Genomic DNA, 18,219 nt, shown 5'->3' with positions numbered 1-18,219 from the left:
ATCCATATGTTTCTAATCTGCAAGCTCCTGGAACTCTGCTCCCAGAGAAAGGTACTGAGCCATATTTGGAGGGCTATTTTCTAGAACTTCTGTTCCAATCTGTCTCACTTTAAAATTCTATGATCCTTTCGCTGATTTTCTCCCCATGTCACATTTGGTCCTGTTCTGTTAAATTTTTGTACTGTTATCTTACCACAAGATAGATGGTAAGCTGAAAATTTCTTTCCAACATTCTTTTGAGTTGGGAAGCAAACATATATGTATGTCTTTCATTGTGGGGGTGTCGTACAGACAGCTACAGCATGACACTTTCCACGATGAAAGACTACTTTCTTAAACATTTGAAGATGCTAGTTTAAGATTGGTTTTGCTACCTAATTTTGCTGCTTTGTTTTCCTAAGTGCAAACAATGTTTGCTTCTAATTTCATGTAATGTGGTCAATGGAAAAAATAAAATAAAAACCTTACAAGGAAACATTTTATTTTATTTTTAAGGAAGCAAGTTATGTACTTCATGCAAACTTGAAAAGGAAATCATAGTAAAATTGTAGAACAAAAGTAAAAACAAGAAGTTCTTTGCAGAACTAATGTACATGGGGGGGGGGGGGGGGGGATATAAAACAGAATACCCCATCAGGATGCCTCTTATCCCATAGGATTCATTTGCATTGAGAATTTGGTGTGGGTAGAACACTCAACAGGAGGTCAACAGGTGGACAGATACAGACACGATCATGTCCTATGCCGCCTCTTCTTTGAAAAGTAGGCTAAACTTAGAAAGACATTTTTTTTCTCACTTTGATAAAACAAAAGAAGATTAACATTGCTCCCTCACAGACACATTGAGCCTACAAAACAGGACACCAACATTAACTGAAAAAAAGTTCAAAATTGAAATAAAACAACTAGTTTATACAAAGAGAAAAATAAAGAAAAACAAGAGAGAATTTAACAAACCTGCACTAGATCATAATTATCTCACATACAAACTAATGGGGCTGTTCACTAAAACTTAGCTCGAGCTATCTGTAGCAGGGCCCATAGGAATAAAATGGGCCCTGCTACAGATAACTCGAGCCAAGCTTTAGTAAACAACCCCCTAAACTTACTACTACTTAACATTTCTAAAGCGCTACTAGGGTTACGCAGCGCTGTACAGTTTAACAAAGAAGGCCAGTCCCTGCTCAAAGGAGCTTACAATCTAAAGGATGAAATGTCAAGTTGGGGCAGTCAAGATTTCCTGAATAGAGGTATAATGGTTAGGTGCCGAATGCGAGATTGAAAAGGTGTGCTTTGAGCAATATCATTATACTCCTTTTCTCTTTTCCTTGTTGAGAAGAGATATGGAGGGGCATAATCAAACGGGGACAACCATCTCTAAGGTTGGTGGTGCGAAGGGGCGGGGCAACCCGTATTATCGAAACAAGATGGACGTCCATCTTTCGTTTCAATAATACGGTTGGGGACGCCCAAATCTCAATATTTAGGTCGACCTTAGAGATGGTCATCCCCGGTTTTCAGTGATAATGGAAACAGAGGACACCCATCTCAAAAATGACCAAATCCAAGGCATTTGGTCGTAGGAGGAGCCAGAATTCATAGTGCACTGGTCCCCCTCACATGCCAGGACATCAACCGGACACCCTAGGGGGCACTGCAGAGGACTTCACAAATTGCTCCCAGGTACATAGCTCCATTACTTGAGTGCTGAGCCCCCCAAAACCCACTCCCCTCAACTGTTCACCACTACCATAGCCCTTAGGGATGAAGGGGGGCACATACATGTGGGTACAGTGGGTTTCTGGTGGGTTTTGGAGGGCTCACAGTTACCAGCACAAGTGTAACAGGTAGAGGGGGTGTATGGACCTGGGTCCGCCTGCCTGAAGTGCACTGCACCCTCTAAAAACTGCTCCAGGGATCTGCATACTGCTGTGATGGAGCTGGGTGTGACATTTGAGGCTGGCACAGAGGCTGGAAAAAATGTTTTTTAATTTGTTTTTTTTGGGTGGGAGGGGGTTGGTGACCACTGGGGGAGTAAAGGGAGGCCATCCCCGATTCCCTCTGTTGGCCATCTGGTCAGTTCGGGCACCTTTTCAAGACTTGGTCCTGAAAAAAAAGGGACCAAGTAAAGTCAGCCAAGTGTTCGTCAGGGACGCCCTTCATTTTTCTATTATCGGCCGAGGACACCCATCTGTTAACCACGCCCCCATCCCGCCTTCGGTACTCTGCTGACACGCCCCTGGGAACTTTGGTCGCCAACGCGACGGAAAACAGTTGAGGACGCCCAAAATCGGCTTTAGATTATGCCGATTTGAGTGACCCTGAGAGAAGGACGCCCATCTCTCGATTTGTGTCGGAATATGGGCGCCCTTCTCTTTCGAAAATAAGCTAGATGGTGTGCCACATACAAAAAGAAACACAGGGATAGGCATATCCACTATTACCAAAAATTAATCTTTATAGCACCCATTCTATATCATTTTCTGAATAAAAGATTCCACCAAAGTTTCCTTTGGCATCTGCAATATTCCTGTAAGACTTCTAAATCCTGCAAGAAGTCTGTTAAATTCAAAATATCCTGAGAGAACCGGTCTTCTCCGTTACCCTATTTAAAGGGGTCCTTGTTTTTAGTTACAGAGAAAAACTTTGTAGAACAGTATCCAAGACTTTTAAAGCCTCTAACAAACACCTCCTTACATAGGACTTTATAGACAATTTTAAAGGAATTAATGACAGTTCATCCCTCCTTAGGGATGCCAAAAGTCCATATTGGGTTTCTTGTATTTGGATTCCCAATATCACCACATTTCTTGTTAGTGGTAACATTCCCAGCACCCAGAAGAACAGCTTGTCTCTCAGAGACATTTTATAGTCCAAGCTGCCAATACATTATTCCATCTCATTAATGCTATTATTCATCATTGCACAGTTCCCTATTTAATTGCTAGAGTGAAGGATTGTGCAATATCAAACAGATAACACATGCAATCATCTTATATTACTGTGAAAGACAAAGGTTCACTGGATAGTGTAATTTTTACCTGCTGTTAAACAGCAGAAAAAAAAAATACTGAGTTAATGGCTATACAAGCCCCAATCTGAATAACAGTTTACTTTCAATTTTGCTAAGGAAGGTTTTCTTTGATATAATTAAAGGGCATGCCTTGCATTTCCAGCAGTGAACAGCAGTAGATCCAAGCATTAAAAAAGTGCTATGTAGGCTGATTAGTATTAAACCTTACTTAGAAGTTCTCTGTTATAAAGTATTTAACATTCTATCATCTTTGTAAACTTACCAATTTCTCAACATAGGCTATGTTTATTGGATTCAAAAACACCCAAGAGACTTGGCTAGCAATCAAATATGGAGGCCGAAACAGATTCATAAATAAAACGCTCAACACATCTGTACTGGTTAAAAAAGGACAAAATATTACTAAAAGATACAAGTATAAAAATGAATCAAACAAGAAATGTTAAGCTGTTTTTTTTTTTTTGGGGGGGGGGGGGGGGGGGGGGGCAGAATCTACCAGATTACCCAGAGAGCACAGGATGTAATGCCACTATGTCATACCAAACACTTAGGCTTATTTATTTACTTCCAACTTGCTATACTGCCTTTCACTGACAAAGGCTAATACAATACTGTGAAAACAGACAAAAATGTATCAGAATCTTGTTTCCATTCTAATTTATTCTGCCTATCATCATTATTCAAGGCAGATTACAAAACATATGGAAACATACTAAATTAACTGAAAGAAATGTCACAAATCACCAGAAACTAAAAAGAAAAGTAAATTTTCATATGTTAAAATGAAAGAACCTAAGCAACTTCTAAAAAGGAAAGGCTACAGGAAAGAGAAATGCCTTAATCTTCTTCCAGGCTCACAGTATGAACCTCAAAACATACTGTAACTTGGCTAGCAGTTTGTTTTCCATAAAGCTGGCCCAACAATGGATACAGCATGATGGTGCATCTTTGTAATAAACTCAGAGAAAAGTATCTGTCAATATATCTCTCTCTCTCTCTCTGACTTGCTGAAAGCAGGATATGGTAGGGAAATGGCCCTGACAGGTATTGAAGTGGACTCACTAATGGGCAGATGATGAAAAGTCCCGTGCTGTTCCAAACAGCGCTCTGAAAATAGCGCTAGAACAGCGCAGTGCTTTACCGCCCCTATGATCAGAGATAACTGATGCAAATTTAAGCACACAAGTCTCTCTGATCATAGGGTGGAAGTGCAGGAGGATTGTGCCAGAGCATGCGCTCAAGCAAAATCCTCCTGCACTTGACAGGCCTGGGCTGTCAAAAGCCCAGACCTGTCAAACACAGGGGCTGGAAGACCGTAGGACCACCAGACCCCACCTACCCCGAGTCAAGCAAAACAGGGGCCGGAGGTCCAGTGAACTACTGGTCCCCCGACCCCACCTAACACCTCCCCCCCCCAGCATCCCTTATATGGTGTGAAGCCCTGCCCAGCACATCCCAGGGTACACTGGGCCGGGCAGAGCGCCATTTTCGAGGCAGTCACCTCCCTCCTCCAACTGATGGTAGGGGGTGGAGAAGGGCCATTAGACCACCAGGTGGGGGGGGGGGGGTTGACCCACTGCCCACTGGGCCACCAGGGACATCCGATGGATGCTTGGGGGGGGGTTAGGGGGGCTGGAGACCCACTGGATCACCAGCCCCCTCCGAACCTGTGTCGGGGGGGGGGGTGAGGGGGTCCGGAGATGCGCTGTACCTCCAGCCCCCTGTCGCTGGGGGGGGGGGGGTCAGGGTTCTTGCGGGGGCCTGCTAGCATGCAAATGCATGCTGGACAGGTCTCACCATTCCTCCCCAATGGTCTACAAACCCTAACGCCAACTCCAAGTTGGCGTACGGTTTGCTGCGGCTAGCGAACCAATCTTTGGCACACTGGTCGCTGATCATTGGGGTTGAATAGGTTTAGCATGCATTTGTATGCTACTTGCGCTAAGAGCCCTGTTTTGCATGCATTTGAATGCTAGTTGCGTTCAAGAGCCCGCGAGCACGTTGTTTCATGCGTTCGGGGGCTTTGATCATGGGGGGTAGCAAATGCAGGCGCTAGTATGGTGCTAACAGCCTCTAGCACCCACGTTTGCTTCTGATCATTGCCCATAAGAGACTTAAACAGAACACGAGTGCTAAAATTTCACTTACTATTCTGCGGGAAGCTAGAATATCAATGTGAAAAATCTGCTCCCCTAGGCCAGATCTAGTAAGCAGTGAGCCAAAACAATCAATTTTCTGTAATGCACATAAGGAAAACCATGATAACCCAAACACCCAGTATATCTGAATGGAACTCACCTTGAGCTACTACTGAAAAAGGTGTGAGCAATATCTAAATAAAATATAGCATTGCAGTAAATCCACAGGAACCATCACCAATGCAAGAAGAATGAAACAAAACTCATCCAAAGGGATAAGAGGCTTCAGGTGTCATAACAAGCAAATCTTATAAAAGATCCTACTACAACTTGACATTTCTAGAGCGCTACTAGGGTTACGCAGCGCTGTACAGTTTAACAGAGAAGGCCAGTCCCTGCTCAAAGGAGCTTACAATCTAAAGGACGAAATGTCAAGTTGGGGCAGTCTAGATTTCCTGAATAGAGGTATGGTGGTTAGGTGCCGAAGGCGACATTGAAGAGGTGGGCTTTGAGCAAGGATTTGAAGATGAGCAGGGAGGGGGCCTGGCGTATGGGCTCAGGGAGTTTATTCCAAGCATGGGGTGAGGTGAGGCAGAAAGGGAGGAGCCTGGAGTTGGTGTTGGTGGAGAAGGGTACTGAAAGGAGTGATTTGTCTTGAGAGCGGAGGTTACGGGTAGGAACGTAAGGGGAGATGAGGGTAAAAAGGTAAGGAGGAGCTGCAGATTGAGTGCATTTGTAAGTTAATAGGAGAAGCTTGAACTGTATGCGGTACCTGATCGGAAGCCAGTGAAGTGACTTGAGAAGAGGGGTGATATGAGTATATCGGTCCAGGCGGAAGATAAGACGTGCGGCAGAGTTCTGAACGGATTGAAGGGGGGATAGATGGCTAAGTGGGAGGCCAGTGAGGAGCAGGTTGCAGTAGTCAAGGTGAGAGGTAATAAGAGAGTTTCTAATTTGAGGGTGAAACACCAAACATGAAGTTAAACTGCAATATCGCAAACATCCTTATATATTGGTGGACTCAGATCAGCCAGCTGTAACCAGTCGGGGAGAGTGACAGTATGGACTCTACTAATTATTAAGGCATCCAACATACTCCTGAAACATTTAAGAGGCCTATTTATTATGGCATAACAGTTTACTTGTGCTTATTTAGAACATAATTTGCAGAGGATTCACTAATCCTCAGCACCTTAGTATCATGAATTGGTGAATCCCACGGCAGTTTGGCCTTTCCTAGCTGCAACAACATATGATAAATAGCCCCAATTTGGATGAAGACAGCAGTCCAAGTTGGGGTTATCTATCATATGTCTGTGTAAAAAAAAAAAAAAAATCCCCTTAGTATGAAAACACATCCCTCCCTTTCCACATCCCCACCATGTACCTAGATGGGTTTTTTTTTTAAACAGCCCCTTTGTACCAAAAATTCTTGGTTCCCTGACCCTCTGATACAAAACATATCTGCTGCTTCCAAGCCTCTCCCAGGGAATACCTATTCTAGTAAGGCATAACAGCAATCACTCCTCTCCAACAGCTCCATTTTTAAATATGGCACTGCCTATCCTCTAAAAGTAGTCATATGTTACCACTGCTTGAGGACAGTCGCCAAGCAAGAGAGCATTCCCTTACATAGCAGCCTGATCTCTAGCAGTACTACATGAAGGGGTACACTTTTATACAGGTCACTAAAAGTTAGGTGCTAAAAAAAACCTGGGTGCTAAGCCAGTATTCGATAAAGGCAGAGTTGTATGCCAAACTTAAGGTGTGACCACTTATGCCATGTCTACGGCTGGCGTAAAAGGTGGTGCCTAAGTGCGACAGTTGTGTAAATGCAACTATTCTACTGAATGCAAGAATAGTCGAACACTCCTGACACATCCATGCCCATCCCACGTTAATGCCCTCTTAGCATCTGCACGAGAGAAGGCGCGCTGTTATAGGAGTATATCTGTTACGCGCGTAATTTCAAATTAGCATCAGTTATTGGTATTTATCATCATTAGCCATTATGGTTCCAACTAGTTAATTACGTTATGCGTAACGTGCCCTATTTTATAACTGCAAGCTGAACTTCTGCTGCCATTTACAGAACTTGGGGGTAAACACATACTACTACTACTACTATTTAAAATTTCTAGAGCGCTCTAGGGTTACGCAGCGCTGTACAATTTAACATAGGACAGTCCCTGCTCAAAGAGCTTACAATCTAAAGGACAAATGTACAGTCAGTCAAGTAGGGGCAGTCAAATTGGGGCAGTCTAGATTTCCGCCCTTAAATGTGCATAATTCAATTATGCAGCCTAGAAAATAGGCTAAATTAAGTAAATATTGTCACTAAATGGGACCAATGCACTGCAGTATAATAGAGGCAGTGTCTGAAAATGTTTTCCAGTTATTCCACTATGGCCAATAATTTATCAACACTATACAACACAATTTCTGGTAGTCCAGCCTCCAACCAAGGACTTAATGCACACATTAACACTGCACTGCAGTATCACACTTCCTCATAGTACTCCTCACACAAAATAGAAGTACATGAATATGCTACCAGAGCAGTTTCAATCAGTCACCACAAAAACAAAAGTCAAACTTTTTGATCCTATAACTTGCCTAATTTTAAGATTTTTATCTGGGTCTTCAAAGCATACCACAAATACTTACTGGATATTCTAATTCCTTATTGCCCTACCAGCTATTCACAACCCAACTCTTCTGCTGCCATCCATAATTCGTTTAGAATGTACTTATCACAGTGCTTTTTTCTGTCAGCGCTGCGTGCATCTGGTAGCGCTATACAAATGCTAATAATAATAATTTTTTAAAAATGTTTTAATGGAATTCTGTGCTATTTTACCTGAAATCTGAACAATCTTGGAGGTCAATATTCAGTCTTGAAAGCTGCAAGTCTTATTTCTTACAGAAAAATATTTGTCAGTTGTATGCACTTTTATTTTTTGCAGAAATGAGACTACTACTACTTGACATTTCTAAAGCGCTACTAGGGTTACGCAGCGCTGTACAATTTAACATAGAAGGACAGTCCCTGCTCAAGGAGCTTACAATCTAAAGGACAAATGTACAGTCAGTCAAATAGGGGCAGTCAAATTGGGGCAGTCTAGATTTCCTGAAAGGTATAAAGGTTAGGTGCCGAAAGCAACATTGAAGAGGTGGGCTTTGAGCAAAGATTTGAAGATGGGTAGGGAGGGGGCTTGGCGTAAGGGCTCAGGAAGTTTATTCCAAGCATAGGGTGAGGCGAGGCAGAATGAGCGGAGCCTGGAGTTGGCGGTGGTGGAGAAGGGTACTGAGAGGAGGGATTTGTCCTGTGAGCAGAGATTACGTGCGGGAACGTAAGGGGAAATGAGGGTAGAGAGGTAATGAGGGGCTGCAGACTGAGTGCATTTGTAGGTAAGAAGGAGAAGCTTGAACTGTATGCGGTAACTGATTGGAAGCCAGTGAAATGACCTGAGGAGAGGGGTGATATATCGGTTCAGGCGGAATATAAGGCGTGCAGCAGAGTTCTGAAGGGGGGATAGATGGCTAAGTGGGAGGCTAGTGAGGAGTAGGTTGCAGTAGTCAAGGCGAGAGGTAATGAGAGCGTGGACGAGAGTACGGGTGGTGTGCTCAGAGAGGAAAGGGCGAATTTTGCTGATGTTAAAAAGAAAGAAGCGACAGGTCTTGGCTATCTGCTGGATATGCGCAGAGAAGGAGAGGAAGGAGTCGAAGATGACTCCGAGGTTGCGGGCAGATGAGACGGGGAGGATGAGGGTGCCATCAACTGAGATAGAGAGCGGAGGAAGAGGAGAAGTGGGTTTTGGTGGAAAGACGATAAGCTCAGTCTTGGATATGTTCAGTTTCAGATGGCGGTTGGACATCCATGCAGCAATGAGACAGCAATATAACGACTAACAGTTCACTAATGAAGGTTGAGCAACCACAAAACACTAGCCACATCGGATTCAGGTGGCGGTTGGATATCCATGCAGAAATGAGACAGCAATATAGCGTCTAACAGTTCACTGATGAAGGTTGAGCAACCACAAAACACTAGCCACATCGGATTGTGAATGAGCCTGCTTTTGGATTAAATAAAGCAGCTCACGTGAACTAAAGATAAGATCTGTAATACAGTGTTTCTCAAGTTGGTCCTGGAGTACCCCCATGCTAGACAAGTTTTCATGGTATCCACAATGAATACACATGAACTTGATTTGCAGACAATGTCACCATTACATGCAAATCTCTTTCATACATAGTCATTGTACATATCCTGGAAATATGACTAGCAAAGGGGTACTCCAGAACCAACTTGGGAAACACTGCTATAATAGACTGCTGAAGAAGTATACTTTGATGAGGATGTTTGCTGTTAATAAAAGTGCTCTATAAATGGTAAAATGAAGGAGAAGTGATTTTAAAGATCATTTGAAAAATAAATAATACACAACTAAAAAGGGGAGGTTTTTGGAGCCAGTGATTGAATAATAGATAGCCAGAACTAGAAGGGCTATCTGTGGTCTGAGGCTTTTTCCTATCCCATTGTCTAATCAAGAACCAAGTAAAAAAAAAAAAAACCACATATAAAAAGTATAATTAATAATAGACACAACTATGGGTGCTTTTTTCAGCAGTAGTTGCACAGTGTAGATGGAGATATTTTTGTATAGCGGATGTTGTTTCTACTGTACCATGCTCTCCTTAAAGCCAAAGGATGAACTCTTAAATTTAGGAACCTATGTTAGGCACTAAATTTTATCCCTATTTCCAGGAAAATTTAGAAGCTGAAGCTTTTAGCTGAAAATTCATTTTATGTTTAGAATCATATAAGTTATTCTCCTAGATTTACGCCTTCCATTCATTTGCCTAGATACAAGAGCCTAATTTAGGTGCCTAGAGCTGAGCGCTTAACCTTTTTCTCCTGCCTTGAATCAACTCCCTTTGCCACCCCCTCTTTAGGTCCCTAAGGGAGACTTTTACTAAAGCTTAGCTTGAGTTATCTGCAGCAGGGCTCATTTTATTCCTATGGGCCCTGCTGTAGATAACTCGAACTAAGCTTTAGTAAAAAAACAAAAAAACAAACAATACCCTCAATGTATGTATTTAGGCATTCAGCCCTAGTAAATTATCACAGAAGTCAATTTAGGAGCATAATTCTCAGAGTAAGAATCATAAACCCTTGGAAAAATGACACCTTTAACTGCTAGGTCATGCCACCTGCAAAATGGTTTGCATTACATAGATCAGTTAATGGGAATCAAATTTAGGTACCCTTTTACAACGATGAACTTTAACATGGTACTACCTGGAATGCTAATCCCATTTCTAGTGTGCCCCTAAAATAGGGCTTTTTTTCTTTTTTCAGGTCCCATACTAACTTTCCCACTGGTGCACGAGGCCTGCAAAAATATTAACACAGGAGCACTTACCACCTCCTATTCAGGAGGTACTATGGGCCTTATTGTATAAAGTTTATGCTCCTAAATTATGCTCCAAAATAGATTACACTCGTAATTTAGGAGCATAATCTTTATAGAATAAGGCTCTGTGTGTTCCCGCATTAACCAGTTACTACACACTAATGTGAAGGTGCTAGCTGGATAACGCTTCTATGCCATGACACATCCCCTCCCAAAAATATTTTAAAAAGTAATTATTGTGTTTTCCCCCACATTAAGCGCACATTAGTTCTTAAGCGGTTTAGTAAAAGGGCTCCTTAGTTGGCTCTGCTTTACTAGGCTGACATTAGTTTTGGTTTACAGATGTGCTGTTGCCTGGTCCTATCTTTGTATTACTTGCTCTATTTCTCACCATCATATTGTAACTTTTTGTTAACATCTCCCTGTTTGCCTCCATCTGTTTCTTTTGTGTGTTTTCTTAATGTTTGCCAAATTGCAAGCTTTTTATGCAGATGTTAATCTTCTTTGTTGTGTATAAGGAAAGGTGGTATAGAAAAAATAAATAAAACTTACTGGACTAACAAATACCTTCAGGGCAAAACTATGGCTACTGCTCAAACAGCAAAAAAGTTACAAGTAGCATGATGGTGGTGATAATACTGAAAAAAAGCCTGGACCAGGATGACTAAGTTCAGTGTCTGAAGCAGAGTGGGGGACTCTGGCCCCGAGGTGGGAAGAAGCAGCAACATCCTAGGCTGAAATGAGTACTAATTTCTTGGGGTTCAAAATAGTGGAAGGAATGGCAGTTATTGGACAGCGAGGACTCAATGAAGGCTAGGTAAGGCAACAAAGGAGAAAAACTGAAGAACAGAAGAGGGGAAAAAGTTGGGAAAAGTTGAAAGAAAAGAAAAAGAAGCTATAAGATTTCTAAGAATTTTCACTGTTGCATAATCTTTCCAGAAAAAGTTCATCCCTAAATGGTGGTGAAGTACTGTTTGTTTTCAAAGCTGTAAGGTAGGAGTGAGTAAAACGAAGGGACCTTCTATTAAAGTAACCTAATATATTTTCTATCCTCTTTGGACTAATTTTATACAGCTATTGCTAACTTTGTGAGCTATATTGCCTTCATCAGGTCAGTGACGCTTTTATCAATTTGTTCTCTGTCATACTATTATTCAGTCGCCTCCACTTGCTTTGCCTTTAAGTTCTGGCTTTTCTTTCCCCCCATGTTTTATAATCCAGTCAGTTTCATAGACCTAATGAAGGGAAAATAACTTGTGAAAGCTTGTCTTAAATCCAAGTTCAATAAAATAGTATCACTTACAAGTTGCTCTCCTGGAGGAAATTGTGCATACAAAATGTTAAAAATGTAAGAATGCATAATTTTTCTAAATTAATCAAATTAATACAGTCTTGAATAATGATTAATTTAAACTTTATAATAGAAAAAGAGGTTTCTCAAAAATGCTAATTTTAAAAGATTTTTGATGCATATTGCCCCAGAAGTACACAATAGTGCACTGTAGCTAGTATTTATTTTGTTTTTGGTAATTTTACTTTAGCAATCCCCAAACTAAGAAGAGCTTTAACGTGCAATGCTAACTTTGTGCAACTACCAATACTTAAGGCAATGCTCTTCCTAGGCTCCTCAGATTGCCAAAGTAAAATTCCTAAAAACCAGAAGCGCAAACCATTAGGCAACAGACCGCTTTTTTCTAACCTCTCCCTGAGTTAATTCCCCTTAATGCTTTCTGTAAACTGATCCCTCAACTTATTCCATTTCGATGCTCCCATCCTCTCCACCACCTGCCAGGCCTCCAAAACATTCATCTTCCACCATCTTAAGCACTAAGGCTAAAATTGGTGGTAGCAATGGTGTAGACAATGCTGATGAAGATAATATCCCTGCTGCACACACAAGCCAAGGTGAACGTTCACAGAGCCACTGCAGCAGGAGTTAAGACACAGAAGGGAATGAAAAAGTTAAGAGTTTACTATAACTGAGTGGACCCCTACAGATAAAGAGGGGATGATAGGCTACCTTTACACTGACAATGAAATTCAGACGTTAAGAAAACATAAAATGAACTCCATGCATGGGGTGTCTGCAAAACTGAACCCATTTGGAGTTGAATAAATAAAGAAATGAAGGACAATGCAGCACCAGTTCCTCCACCTCCTCTCACTGACTCATGAAAACATTTTTTTTTTTTTAAATATCACACTGGTGTGAGCTGGCTCCAGTACATTCTGCAAAGAAGAGAGATCTGTAAATTCTAAACTTGGACAAAGGAGATAAATTCTGTGCAAATTCTGCATTGTACAGAAATTGCCCAGGGAATGTCAGAGATGTTTGTAGTCTATAGCAATGCAACCAAAACTGTACTGACAAATGGGCCTTGCAATTCTTATCTGCAATCATTCTGTATTAGTTACCTTTATTAGTATGCACTGAAATGAAATAATTCAGTGACATCATTTAATTCAAGGTATGGAATGAAATAGCTTAGCGTTTTGAGTCTCAGACTTAACATCCAAGGGAACCCAGTTCAAATCCCACTGCTGCTCTGTGTGATCCTGGGCAAGTCACTTAACTCTCCATTGCCTTGGGTACAAAAATTAGATTGTGAGCCCTCCTATGGACCTAACATGCTGAAGTATTTTTCTTATTTTGTACTTATGGGAAAATAGCTGGAATATGTAGTACTACATCTAGTATTAAGAAAGCCAATATGCCCTTTGTGCACGTTTTGAAATATTTAACCATTCTGATGCTTCACGTGTTTACATTCTCGAGTTGTTTTTGCGGTTTCCTTTCACTTACAGGTAATACACAGAAATAAAACAAGGAACACTGCTGCTCTGTGTGATCCTGGGCAAGTCACTTAACTCTCCATTGCCTTGGGTACAAAAATTAGATTGTGAGCCCTCCTATGGACCTAACATGCTGAAGTATTTTTCTTATTTTGTACTTATGGGAAAATAGCTGGAATATGTAGTACTACATCTAGTATTAAGAAAGCCAATATGCCCTTTGTGCACGTTTTGAAATATTTAACCATTCTGACGCTTCACGTGTTTACATTCTCGAGTTGTTTTTGAGGTTTCCTTTCACTTACAGGTAATACACAGAAATAAAACAAGGAAAATATGATACCTTTTTAGTGGACTAACTTAACGCTTCCTGATTTGCTTTTGAAGGAAATACCTTCTTCAAATTTGAAGTAAAAAAGAAACTAACACGGCTACCACATCACTTTCACTTACAGCAATTAAACGGTGCGACAACTTTATGCTATTCAAGTAGACTAGCGCAGAAAACACACTACTTTATTAAGGAAACATTATTAAGTGCTCTTCTCCATTTTCCTGACAAAACAGAAGGAAATTCAATGCTTTATTTTCCTTGCCAGCTAGTATGGGCCCACAAACTCCTATTTCCAGCCCACTGAAAGCAATGTGATCAGAGGGCGAAGTGTGCTGCTAAAGACTGCAGGTTGTTCCCCACTCTTTTAGACGGTGCCCTTCAACCACCTATCATCCCCCTGTTCTGGCGCAGTATGGGACAGCCATCTCTGGTGGTGGTGGTGCGGGTGAGTCGGCGACACAGGACCGTGCGAAACTATCGAAAGGAGCGAGAAGAGACCACCTGATCCAAACTTACCCGGCCCCCTTTTCTTTATCTAAAGTACTCTTCGCCCACCCCACTTAATTAAAAGCCACAGGGCGAACTGAACACACAACAGGCTCAGCAGGGGCCCGAGGAGCCACCACAACTGCGCGAGCCCGCCCCGGGCCCTCTGTGCACTGCTCACCTGCCGCACGCGCGCGCCTGCGCTCTGTTTCTCTGGCTGCGGCGATGGGCAAATGGAGCGCCCCTCGTCGGTGCCCCGGCTCGCTCACTGAATGCGTCTTTCTGAGTACCTCTCCCTCCTCTCCGCCAGGCCTAGCGCTTCCTACTTCCAAAAACAAAAACACAAGCTCTCCGAGCCGAGCGCTTCCGCCCGACGGCCGCCACGTCACCGTCCGGCTCTTCCGCCACGCTCTGTCGTAATTCCGTTGTTTTCCGGAGAGTGGTGGCGGCATCAAGGTTTGTGAACAGGAGACGGCATGACGTCAAAAAGTAGAAGCCACTTAGGTTAATCTATATTTCCCCTTCCCCGTGTAGCCAGCCGTCGTTCTGCGTACACTCAAAACAAAGCAAACTACTACTACTACTACTACTTAACATTTCTAGAGCGCTACTAGGGTTACGCAGCGCTGTACAATTTAACAAAGAGAGACAGTCCCTGCTCAAAGAGCTTACAATCTAATAGACAAGTGAACGGTCGGTCCGATAGGGGCAGTCAATGAGCTGCAGCATCCACGTTCGGCTGTATTGTACTCAGTCAGAGGAAGTAAAATAACGGAATAATATCTCCTAGGCAGAGCAGTAACTTGTTAGACATGGATCAGTGTGCCATTTGAAGGGTCTGGTTATAGGGACTACAGCATGTGTTTATGTATGTATGTATGTGTATTTATATATTTTCGTCAGGAGATTTTTTTCTCCTGGTAAAGGGCCACTAAAATAGACATGTTATGAAAATCAAGTGTTCAACATTCATAGTTTCTATCTATTTATTTATTTACTTATTTATGGCAGTTATATCCCACAATAAACACCAATTAGGTTCAAACCTAGGAGCCTTTAACATTTTTTTTCCTGTGCCTAGATCAAAAGAGAAAGATGGTTTGTGGGAACGTGTTCCTTTTGTTTTGTGGAATGCAGTGGTATATTATAAAAATGCACTTAATATTGTTTAGTACTACTATTTAAAAGAATGATATTAAATAATGAGGGCAGAGCAACCTTCATGCAGAAGTCCAGAGTCAGTATCAATGTGCCAACGTTTCCCAGTTCTGTGATATATATTTATTTGTTCTTCAAGTCATTTTTCAACAGCATTTTCTCAGTTATTACCCAAATGTGAACACAAAATTATGTTAATACGTTTTGGATGTTATTGAATTCTATTATTTTCTGCCTCACTATTTCCAGTTTTGGCACAGTATAAGCCATCACAAGGACAAAATAAAGAAAACCAATGAACTGCATTAGGGGCTTATAGCCCATTTAGTTATGTTTAAACAAATGCACGTCCCTGAAACATGCTCAAAACAGGATAATCCATTTGTACAAAAGAGATGAGGTGAAGATGTGATTCCATGTGCCCCAATGAAAGGAGAGTTTAATTTTACTTCCAACCTTTATAACACCAGGCTTCCCAATGCAGATTACAACAACAGGATATGCTCACTGAAATTAGGCCACATGTTACTGTATTGTATAGAACAGTGTAGAAAAATCAGCACAAAATACAGCCTTTATTAGTGCTGTTTCCCACCAGCTACAATAATTTTTGTTTTAATATTCAGTTTTGATTTCATGATATTTATATCGACATATGGGACACTTTCAAATAAATTAGAAAGCTATCAAATAAGTTAAAAAATCTTTTGTTCTTCACCTTTTAAGGCACTGCCTATCCAACTGGAACAGCTCTTGTTGTTTTACAGATGGATCATGCATAGGCAGACCACTATTTCTAATAATCTTTTACTATTGCTTTCAATAGCGTTTGCTATTGTTTTGGGTGTACTTGTGAGTCCGCCTACTGACTACTCCTACTGGCTTCAACTCATATAATGGGCTAGATAGCCTCGTACCATCTCCTGTTCTCAATCTAACCTCTCTGGGCGGCAAGCAATGAGGTTTTATGACAAGAGATGGCATGAGCCTATCCGGCCCATTCTGTGGGCTGAAGGCAGTGGGTGGAGATTGCCGCCATATCGTGTGACTCCAATTAAACACTGGCAGACACATTTGAAAACAATAGCAAACTTGTGAGGTTTATGATTTTATGGTTTTATTTAAGCTTCCCATACATAACAGAGGGTTTTTTTAAACCTCTGGGGGGTCCTGTAGCATGAGCTGCGGTCCATGGGTGCGAGCGCTTTAGAGCAGCAGACTTGTTTTTGGAGTTGGGGGAGCAGAGCTGCCAAGAGGTCCCAATTTTTGAGATGGAGATTTTGGTACACACCCCAGCCCCACCCCAATCTGCCTTGGCCCTGCCTCTCTGCCTTGGCCCCCACCCAATCTACTGCATGGCTCCACTTCCTGGTACACCTCAATCCCACGGCCATTCCAGAAATATTTTATTTACACCAGTGACAGAGGGATGGGTAAGAGGAAGTGTTTCAGTTCACTCTATTACACCTCCTATCCAGCATCTATGTCCCCCCACATAACTACAAAGAGGCCTCGCCCCCTCCCCCCCCCACACACTTTGAGCTTAAGCCCACTCCAAAATTGTGGCATTGGTTGAATCACTGGTGGAATGTCCAAGCCCCGCTAGCTGAAGAGGTCCACTGCATAAGCTTCCTACCGTGCTGTTTGAACAATGCAGCGTGCTTCAGCCACCGATGCTGGACCTCCTGCATTTGCTCAGTTCAGGCACTTGAAAATGGACTAGCCTAATATCTGTTTCAACTAGCTTTCAGAGGCCAAAACCTTCTGCCTCAGGTCAGGTCAGGACAGTATACTGCTGTTATAGTATCCTTTTCTGACCCGAGGAAGGAAGTGTTGGTCTCTGAAGGCTAGTCAAAAACAGGGCCGTGCCTAGGGTCTCTGGCGCCCCCCTGCAGACCATCAGTTGGCGCCCCCCTTCAGACTATCAGTTGGTGCGCGCGCGTGCCCCGATTTCCCAGCGCTTTAAATTTACCTCTCTCCGCCTCCGACGTCTGCGCAGCATCAGTGAAAGTGCTGCCTGTCTGACGTCTCTCCACCAGCCTTCCCTTCGCTCGTTCGTTGCCTCTGTGTCCCGCCTTCTTCTGACGTCATTTCCTTGAGGGCGGGACACAGAGGGAACGAACGAACAAAGGGAAGGCTGGTGGAGAGACGTCAGACAGGCAGCGCTGCGCAGACGTCGGAGGCGGAGCGAGGTAAGTTTAAAGCGCCGGGGAATCGGGGATGGAGCGGAGTAAGGTTTTTTTAAAAAATACATCTACGGCGCGGCGCCCTTGAAGGCAGGCGCCCCCCTGCGGCACTTACCACGCTTACTGTGTTGGCACGGCCCTGGTCAAAAATGTATTAAAATTAATCCAATATAAAAGTATCACCTTATTTTCTATTTTATGTTTTATTTGTATTGATTAACCTTTATTAACATAGCTACCACATTACTTTATCCTAAATTAAAAATACAATTTTTGTCTCTACCTTTGTTGTATGGCCATTTGCTTTTGTTTTCTAATTGTGCTTCCAATCTCTTGATTCTGCTCTCCTCTTAACTCTCTTGCCAGAGTTTCCTGTCTATTTCTCATTTTTCTCTTTCCTTTTTTTTTCCAATTTATTTCTTTGCCTCTCTGTCCAGATTTAATTAATTATTACTATCCAGTCTTTAATGTCCCTCTTTTTATTTCATCTACCTATGGTTTTTCATCTTTTTCTCATCCTTTTTCTCCCCTATGCCCCTTCATGCTCTTATTCTCCAGTGTTTCACTAACTATATCCTCTCCCCCTTTCCATCCAGCATCTCCCCTCTCCATCTGTCCAGCCAGGGTCTCCCCCTTGCTCCTCATCCTTCTTCCCAGCATCTTCTCTCTC

The 18,219-nt window shown here is 42.4% G+C and overlaps 1 protein-coding gene across 2 annotated transcripts in view; it reads right to left on the bottom strand.

Moving 5' to 3' along the window:
- RAB5A (RAB5A, member RAS oncogene family) overlaps positions 1–14,605 on the bottom strand; it is a 92,629-nt gene extending 78,024 nt beyond the window's left edge. The window contains exon 1 of one of the 2 annotated variants that reach the window (XM_030202722.1): positions 14,387–14,605. The gene's annotated coding sequence lies outside the window, so the exon portion shown is untranslated. Of the gene's footprint in view, positions 1–14,274; positions 14,297–14,386 lie in introns of those variants that run through there. The other variant, XM_030202731.1, reaches the window with a different exon arrangement.
- Positions 14,606–18,219: the final 3,614 nt, after the last annotated feature.

Source organism: Microcaecilia unicolor, chromosome 1 (genome assembly GCF_901765095.1).
Source record: "Microcaecilia unicolor chromosome 1, aMicUni1.1, whole genome shotgun sequence".
NCBI classification, from domain to species: Eukaryota; Metazoa; Chordata; class Amphibia; order Gymnophiona; family Siphonopidae; genus Microcaecilia; species Microcaecilia unicolor.
Note: the sequence above shows the minus strand (reverse complement) of the source record. Positions and strands in the feature narration are given on the sequence as shown.